Source organism: Artemia sp. Qi Xiang Cuo, unplaced genomic scaffold (assembly GCF_049724085.1).
Source record: "Artemia sp. Qi Xiang Cuo unplaced genomic scaffold, ASM4972408v1 HiC_scaffold_203, whole genome shotgun sequence".
In the NCBI taxonomy this organism is placed as follows: Eukaryota; Metazoa; Arthropoda; class Branchiopoda; order Anostraca; family Artemiidae; genus Artemia; species Artemia sp. Qi Xiang Cuo.
Window position 1 is genome coordinate 3,632 of NW_028297612.1, and position 9,231 is coordinate 12,862.

The following is a 9,231-nucleotide window of genomic DNA, read 5'->3' on the forward strand; positions in this document are numbered from 1 at the left end:
GTTAGAGGACCTCACAACACTGTTCAAATGGAACTTGTGTATTATAACGACCACAGAGTTTCACCATTAAATTCTCTTCTAAAACCTTTCCTAAAATCTTCTTTCAAAATGTCTCTAACTGTTTCGCCGAAATAGTTCCATAACCTGTCTAAAACAGTTTCGCCCAAATAATCCCTAAACGTATTTCAGCGTTTTCCTTTTGTTTTTGGCATCTCAGCGCTAATGCATTTCAAATTAATAAGAAACCTGATTCCCGCGCTAAAACAATTCATCGCTAAGATGTTTCTTGGAGAATTGTTTCCATGGCCTTTGGCTATTAATATCCTTTGGAGTTCGACCAAAAGAGTTGTTTCCGAGGCAAAGACATTAATGACTTGGATCTATTCCTGGAGAAATGTTAACGTCATCTGTCAGACATTAATTAACTTCCCCGGAAACAATTTGATTAATGACTGACAGCACAGGTGTTCCATGTCATTGACCCCATTAACCACGTGTTCTCCCTAATGACTCTATGCCCATATATGGTGTGCTGTCAGTATTCTATGCCCATATTTGGTGTGCTGTCACGATCAATAGGGGCCATTCTACTGCCGTAGTCGAGTGAACATCGTACCTGCGCTAGTTTAGTTATTGTGGTAGTTTGAAATGTGTGCTGCAATAGAAAATCTCGCCAAATGTGAAGTGCGTGCTGTTATAAGGTTTTTTACAGCCAAAAGATACTCTGCAGCAGCTATTTATCGTGAGCTTTGTGCCGTGTACGGACCAAAAGTTATGAGTGAAGGAGTTGTCCGTGAATGGGTACGTTTATTTAAAAGTGGACGACAAAACGTTCATGACGAAGAAAGGAGTGCTAGACCATCCTTGGTGACTGACGAACTCGTTCAGACAGTTGATGCAAAAGTTCATGAAAATCAACGTTTCACAATGGCGGAGTTGTCTACTGATTTTCCACAGATTTCTAAGACTCTTTTGTACGAGATAGTGACAGCAAGATTGGGTTACCGTAAGTTCTGTGCACGATGGGTGCCCAAAATTCTTACCGACCACCACAAAACTCAAATAATGGCCTCTGCATTAGACTTTCTGTCACGTTATGAGGACGAAGGAGAACCATTGTTAAACAGAATGGTGACCGGTGACGAAACCTGGATTAAGTACATGAACCCTGAGACAAAAGAACAGTCAAAGATGTGGGCACATTCAGATTCGCCTACCAAACCAAAAAAGCCCGGCAAGATTTTTCTGCCAGAAAACTGATGGCAACGGTGTTTTGGGATGCCAAAGGGGTGTTGTTGGTTGAATTCATGGAGCGTGGGACGACCATTAATCAAGACGTGTACTGTGAAACACTAAAAACATTACGACGGGCTATACAGAACAAACGCCGTGGTATGCTGACTTCTGGTATCGTTTTTTTCCACGATAAGGCCCGTCCTCACTCTGCTCGCAGAACAACAGCCCTTCTTGAGTCCTTCAAGTGGGACGTTTTCAACCATCCACCTTACAGCCCAGATCTGGCGCCAAGCGATTATCACCTCTTCATGCATATGAAGAAATGGCTTGGGTCCCAGCGGTTTGATGACGACGAAGAGCCGTCATATATATATATATATATATATATATATATATATATATATATATATATATATATATATATATATATACTGTTCTATTAGCTGGGCAACACGCGGGAAGTGAAGTTTGGTTAATGCTAATGAAATAAAACAAAATATAATGAAAATATAATAGTTTAGAAACAAATTTCGGCTATATATTTGCACATTAGGCTTTTCTCTGCCAGAGAAAGCCTAATGTGGCATTCTCTTTAGGATTTTCTCTAGGCTTTTATTATCTCCTGTTTCTCTGCTTGGATTCAATTAGCTTTGCGAATCAGCTTTTTCAGTCTTATGCAAGCTTTGATGGCAAAAGTTAAAGTTAGGTTCAATAAGGTTATAAATCTCAGAAATGAGTTGAAAACCTTACCTGTCACCGTCAAACCTTGAATAAAACTGAAAAAGTTGACTGGCAACGCTGACTAAATCCAATGAGAAAAAGGGCATTTTGGGTATTCACCGGTGAATGTCAACACTCACCCACCTATATATATATATATATATATATATATATATATATATATATATATATATATATATATATATATATATATATATATATATATACATAAATTCTTCTAATGATTGCTTGTTTACTAGACGATGTTGCAAAATTTGATTTGGATCTTGCATTTGTCTTGGTAAATCTAATTTAAAGAACGAAGAACCCAAGGCCGTATCCAGGGGGGGGTTTACCTGGTTTGAACCCCCCCCCCCCCCAAAATTTTTGACCGAGTCGAAAATTAGTAAAACTTATGTAAAAATCAGTAAAATTAGTCGAAAACTGAGTCAAAAATTAGTAAACCCCCCCCCCCCCCCGAAAAAAATCCTAGATCCGCCCTTGGAAGAACCCCTCGCTTTTGTTTTTCAAAAATTCCGTTCTGTCTTGATTCCTCCAGACCTAAAATGGTACTTAAGATTTCCTCAAAGTAGCTTTTTAGAAAGTTTCTGTAACATGTGACACGAAATTACATAGAAAATTAAGCAAAGAAAAAAAAAAACCGGAAATGTTATTATTTTTATTTGAGGTACAAACTTATTTTATTAGTTCATTATATATTTTGATAGAAATCTTATAGAAGTTGTACCTCAAACCAATAGTAAGGAAAATAAAGTACCTTGGTAATACTTAGTATACTTTATGTAGCCGAGCTACTTACGTAATTTTTGGAGGGTTAAGGTTGTCCCTTGGTTGCTGCCTACTTTGTGATGACTGTGGTTTAATCTGCCCTGTAATCTTTTAGACATCTCTTCTAGGTTATGTTTGATTTATACCTTCAACAACCAACGTGGAACGTGCATAGCCTGTTAGAGTTACCACCTGTTGCGTGATAGTGCTATTTTAGCACTATTCCATCGGGGGGGGGGGGCCAGATCGTACGGAAAGGATTATGCTTTTTTGGACAGATCTGTGCTACACCCAGGCTTCACGAGCAAGTTAGTTAGGCAAAGTAAAAATAGTATAGGAAATAAATAAAAAGGCTTTTTACTTGTCCAGGGAAAGGATATTGGTTGACAATTTGGGTTTTTGTTGAAGCTCAATTTCACTCCAAGTTGCCTTTCTTCTCGAAGCGGTGCCTTTGAAAACATAGTCTTATTTCATCATCCAAATTTTCCTTCACATACATTAAAAAAATTGAGTTCATATTCACGGGTCTATTCATCTTAGCTTTCAAATTCGTCTTCTTCAACAGGGGGTGGAGGGCCTAAATAGAGGTTCTCGGAATTGTGGAGCCTTATCTGATTGTCTGTTGGGGCATATTTGCAGCAAACCGGGGTCTACTTCATCTTCGATTTCAAATTAGTCTTCTTGAACAGGGGGTGGAGGGCCTAAATGGAGGTTCTCGGAATTGTGGAGCCTTATCTGAGTGTCTGTAGGGACATATTTGTAGCAAACTGTATCTTTTATTTTTAGTCGCGATTTTATAACCATGACGGTTTCAATACTTTCTTTCTTCAACCTACTCCGTTTTTTTTTGTCTTGACATCACTCATCCAAGACAAAATTCCTTCTGAGTCTTCATTCGATTGCGGTAGGGAGAGCACCCTCTTGACGAGTCCTGCCAGGTCTGGTAAAACTCTTTCGGCGGTGAAGTTACTTGCTTCGTGTATTTTTCTCCACATCAAGTCTATAGTCATTTTAATCATAACTTTGTTTTCGGAGTCACTAAAGTATATGGCAGCTTGCGCCACTGGACGTCAATATCTGTGAGTCTTGGCATGAGACTTAAAAATCGGTTTACCACAACACATAGTGGCGGAATTCTGGTTCTTTCAGTTCCCAGGGCCATCTTGGGATTTGCAAACTGAAGGGACTTCAAAAAAGGATTACCGTGCAGGAATCGCTTCTGCGTTTGTGTCGCTGCGCTAATATAAAAACCTAAACATGTTTTTCGAAAAGGGCTTAAGTCCTCAGGGGCTATTTTACCACCCTGTATTGATGTCCTAAGGAATTCCGCACATTTACCTCCTAAGAAACGTCATCTAATGATTTGTAATGGCTCGGATTTGATGGATTGATCTTTGTACAGTTTCTGAGAAACATTTCTTGGAAGAAGTTGCTACACAGAGTCTTGATGAACTTTTCACACTCAGACTGCAAATCTTCGATGAGAATTTTTGCCGATTGGAAAAAGGCGTTGAAGGAGTTAAATTCGTTGAAAACATACTTAAGAAAAATCAAATACGATTTCTTGAATGGGTTTTTCATTTCTAGCAAGATTTTGTTTGCAATAACTTGCCGGTCTTCTGCTGAAGCTAGCACGAAAAAGGGTTCAAGGAGACTCTACAGGTCTCACAATGCACTGGTGAGCAGCAAGTCGTCTCGTGTCTGCGAGTTTAAGCAGTCTCTTTGAGGATATTTTATAGTATTCCTAAAACTCAATAAGAATCGCAGTTCTTTTTGAATTTGAAGTAACATAATTAACAACCACCTCCAAAAATTCCTCTACATTCTTCGGTATCTCGGCTGTAGCAGCAGCCGCACATAGATGGACTGAATGGAAAATACATTTCAAAAGCACTAGGTCCTTAGAGTCCTCTGAATCCTTCAAAGGATTCAAAGCAGAGAAGAGATATTCGAGAGCAAAGAAATCTCCCCTGCTCTCATTCCAATCATGGCACATCTATTTTCCCTGCTTTGCCTTTATGAGGCAGCCTTTCTTCTTCAGCCTAATTGCAAAGTGGATGGCTGAAATACTAAACATTGTTGACTGTTGTCAACAACAAACACATGTTGATATAACATGCTCTGCATGTTTACCAATATTTTGGAATTAAATTGTAATTTTTTGTATTCTACTCTTGATGACTTTGATACTCTTCTTGACTACTGGCAAAGCCTACTTACAGGCTAGACAAGCAGAAAGTTCAAAAGGATCAGAAAATGAGATTCAAGCTGCCTGAAATAGCTAAATTTGAAATAGAATTTAAAACAAAATGTAAGAAATCTCCTCTGCTTTCATTAAAATCTTTCTTCAGCCAATGTTTTGGAATTATATTGTAATAATTTTTTTTTTATCCTACTCTTGATCACTGGCAAGGCCTACTTAAAGACTAAACAAGCGCAAAGTTTAAAAGGAACTGGAAAAAGTTCTAGATCGTTTGGTTCATTTTTGAATATGGCAATGTAGCAGTTTGAATCTTATCTATATTCACTATGTATACCAATGCTTTACATTCCTAGACATCTCTACTCATTACATTTAGTTTGGTCGGAAAATTCAAAAAATGATCTCTGGTGTTTGTTTGATTTTTGGATGTGACGTTATTATGAGTTTTTCTACATTGCCTTAGATTATGCTACAATTATGCTGGCTTAGAGAGGATTGTGCTTGGATGCTTTTGATTCTTAATTATACTACGATAATAACTACGTCTGGCAACACTGGGAGGGGCACATGCTACATTGAATGTAGAAATTTTCCTCTAATATAACCAATTTGAAAATAAGGACATATAAAATGCAATTACATGATGTGTCTCACATCAAAATGTATGTCTGAACATTTTTTACGCATGACAATAATCCAAATACGCGATATCCGTGTTAGCGTACATTTCCTTATTCAACGCTCTGTTTAGATACATTTTTATTCCTCTACATTAAAAAAGATTAAAAAAACTGACCTAAAAACTAATCTGTTTAGGCTACACTATCTGAGTGATAGATCGTATGAAAACAAAAGAAATGTAAAGAAAGTGGATGAACTAAGGAGGTGTGAAGTGGAGGCCATGGATAAAATTGCCGAGGATCTGGAAGATGCAGCTAGACGGCATAATAGTAAAATATTGTACTGGCACGTTAACAAATTGAGAGGGAGTAGTCAATCCGGACTTATCCCAGTTAAAGATAGGAATGGGGTCGCAATTAGCGATAAGGAAAAAACTAAAGAGAGATGGGTCGAACATTTTGAGAACTTGCTAAACCGAGATAGAGTTGCAGGAAAAAATATGGAGAAAAATGAAAAAGTTTGTGATACCTTGGATGTGAAGGAAGATTTGTTTTGTGAGGAGGAATTAGCAACAGTATTAAAAGGATTAAAGAATATTAAGGCTCCAGGCGCTGATAGGGTGATAAATGAGTTTCTTAAATATGGTGGCTCTGAGGCTAGAAATAAGTTACTGAAGATTATAAATATGATTTTTGAGAAAGGGGAAGTACCTAACAATTTTAGGAAAATCTTAATTAAGCCACTTTATAAGAAAGGTGATAAGAATGAGTGTGGTTATTATCGAAGCATTATTCTGGTCTCTGTAGGTAGTAAATTACTTAGTAACATTATACTTTTTAGACTGAGAGATGCCGTAGACAAAGCTTTAAGAGAAGAGCAGTGCGGTTTTCGAAGAGGTAGAGGATGGGTTGACCAAATTTTAACTCTTAGGCTAATAATTGAGAAGTGCCTGAGTTTTCAAACACCTTTGGTCCTCAGTTTTATAGATTACAAGCAAGCGTTCGATTCTTTTGATAGAAGAGCTTTAGTAAAGGTTTTATCCTTGTATGGTATATAAGACAAATACATTAATGTGATTAGTGCTATGTACAAGAATAACACTGCGGCGGTTAAGGTAGGAAATGAGGTTTGCAGCTTGTTTTGTATTAAATCAGGACTTAAGCAGGGTTGTCTTCTATCCCCCTTTATATGGATTATTTTGATGGACTTTGTTTTAAGGAGCACAGGAAAGGCAATGGGAGACACACGGAATCAAATGGGGAGGAAAAAGTCTCCTGGACTTGGATTATGCTGATGATTTAAGCATCCCAGATGAAAGTGTGAGCAAAATGAATGAAGTTTTAGAGGTTTTGCGAGTTCAGGGTGCTAGTATTGGTTTGAAAATTAATGTTAGGAAGACTAAGTCACTAAGGCTAGGAATAAGTGAAGATGAAAAGGTGACGTTGGGTAATGAAAAGATTGATCAGGTGGGCAGCTTCACTTACCTTGGTAGTATTATTAGTAAAGATTGTAGGAGCAGTGAAGGTGTTAAAAATAGAACAGCCAAGGTTCAGGGTCTTTTTTCACAGTTAAAAAAAGTCTGGAAGAATAGGAAGATAAGTCTGCAAACCAAGATTAGAATATTAGAAGCTATAGTGATGACAGTGGTCAAATATGACTCTGAAGCAGGGACGCTCCGAAAAGCGGATGAAGATGTGCTAGATGTTTTCCAGAGAAATTGCTTAAGGGTTGTTCTGGGTACCCGGCTGATTGATTGTATTTCAAACAATAGGCTACACGAAAAATGTGGTTCAATACCGCTCTCTAGGGCTATAATGAAAGAAAGGTTGAGGTGGGTAGGGCACGTTGTGCGGATAAAGGATGACAGATTGACGAGGATTGTTCTTTTCGGCCAACCATCTAGGGCTAAGCAGAAAGCAGGTCGTCCCCGTTTGGGGTGGGAGGACGTCATAAAGAAAGATTTAAAGAAAATGGGAACTTCGTGGGTGGGTGTAAAAAGGGAGGCTTTGAATAGATTGGGGTGGAGGAGGAGCGTGCGTAGCTGTATTGGCCTCAGGTGGCTTGGTGCTGCGGTGAGCTGTTAGTAGTAGTAGTAGTAATAGTACACTTAAACGGACCATGCGTGTCGCAGCTTGTGCTGCAAACACGCGCAAAGAATATTATAACTGTAGCACCGAAAATTGCTGTGTTGCACGCAGATTTGGACAATTCTAGCACTTTAGGAACTGACTGTGGCGGCAATCCTGCATCCAGTATCACAAAGTTGGCTCAAAAATGGGCTGCTCTTTCGCCACTATCGTAACCTGAGCAAGCATATCTACTTGAATTGCCTAAGGTATTTAAAACGAAAAGATATTTTTCTTCTTCTTCTTCGTCTACTTTGCACAGATTAATTGGAAACGCTAATTAACTATTGCTTAAAGAGAAATTCCATTTTTAACCTATAGAAAATTAGATTAATATTTTCAACTAGCAAATTTTCTACTTTTTAATATAGGAATTCAAGTCTATATATATATATATATATATATATATATATATATATATATATATATATATATATATATATATATATATATATATATATATATATATAGACTTGAATTCCTTTGTCAGTGAGGACAGGGTTCCATTCCTCGGTGTCGCTAGTAGAGGGGGAGGTGCTACTCCGGGACGAACACCCTGCTGCCATCTACAATTTAGTTTAATGCTGACGGGACATAATTTATTCAAAGATTATCGATCGAGTCTAATGGGGGTCAAGGTCAATCGATCTGTTGTTGTTGTTGTTTGGCCACGTGTAATGGCATGAGGGGTGATTTACATAATCGATGGGGGAATTATTGATTCACGAGCGTGGGGAAATATGAAACAATATGGGCATGGACTCCCTAGGGAGAACACGTGGTTAATGGGGTCAATGACCTAAATTGATTGCGAAATCAAAGTGTGTCAACAACAACAACATCGACCTTGACATTCTCTGAGAGCGTGCACTTACAACACCAGTACGAACCACGTGGTTTATGGTCCATATATGGGCATAGAATACTGACGGGGCACCAAATATGGGCATGGACTCATTAGGGGGAACACGTGGTTAATGGGGTCAATGACCTAAATTTCACAACAACAACATCGACCTTGACATTCGCTGAGAGCGTGCACTTACAACAACATCGACCTTGGAACACCTGTGCTGTCGACCTCAATTCACCTATCGTGAATCAATAATTCCCCTTAGAAACAACAAATTAATTTCCCCTTTCTTGACAGATCAATCAATCCATGACATCATCTGTCAGACTTTAAAAATTTTCGCCTAGAAACATTTCTCCAGGAATAGATTCAAATCATTAATGTCTTTGCCTCGGGAACAACTCTTTTGGTCGAACTCCAAAGCTTATTAATAACCAAAGGCCATGGAAACAATTAGGCAAGAAACATCTTAGCGATGAATTTTTTAGCGCGCGAGAAGGTTTCCTATTAATTTGAAATGCGTTAGCACAGAGATGGCAATAACAAAGGAACACGCTGAATTTGCGTTTAGGGATTATTTGGGCGAAACCGTTTTAGACAGGTTATGGAACTATTTCGGCGAAACAGATAGAGACATTTTAAAAGAAGATTTTTGAAGAGATTTTAGAAGAGAATTTAAAGGT

The 9,231-nt window shown here is 38.2% G+C and overlaps 1 non-coding gene across 1 annotated transcript; it reads left to right on the top strand.

The window, feature by feature from the left end:
• The first annotated feature begins 2,700 nt into the window (after positions 1 to 2,700).
• LOC148938861 (U12 minor spliceosomal RNA) lies at positions 2,701 to 2,848 on the top strand. Its single transcript, XR_016143606.1, has one exon. It is a non-coding gene; the product is annotated as a U12 minor spliceosomal RNA (small nuclear RNA).
• Positions 2,849 to 9,231: the final 6,383 nt, after the last annotated feature.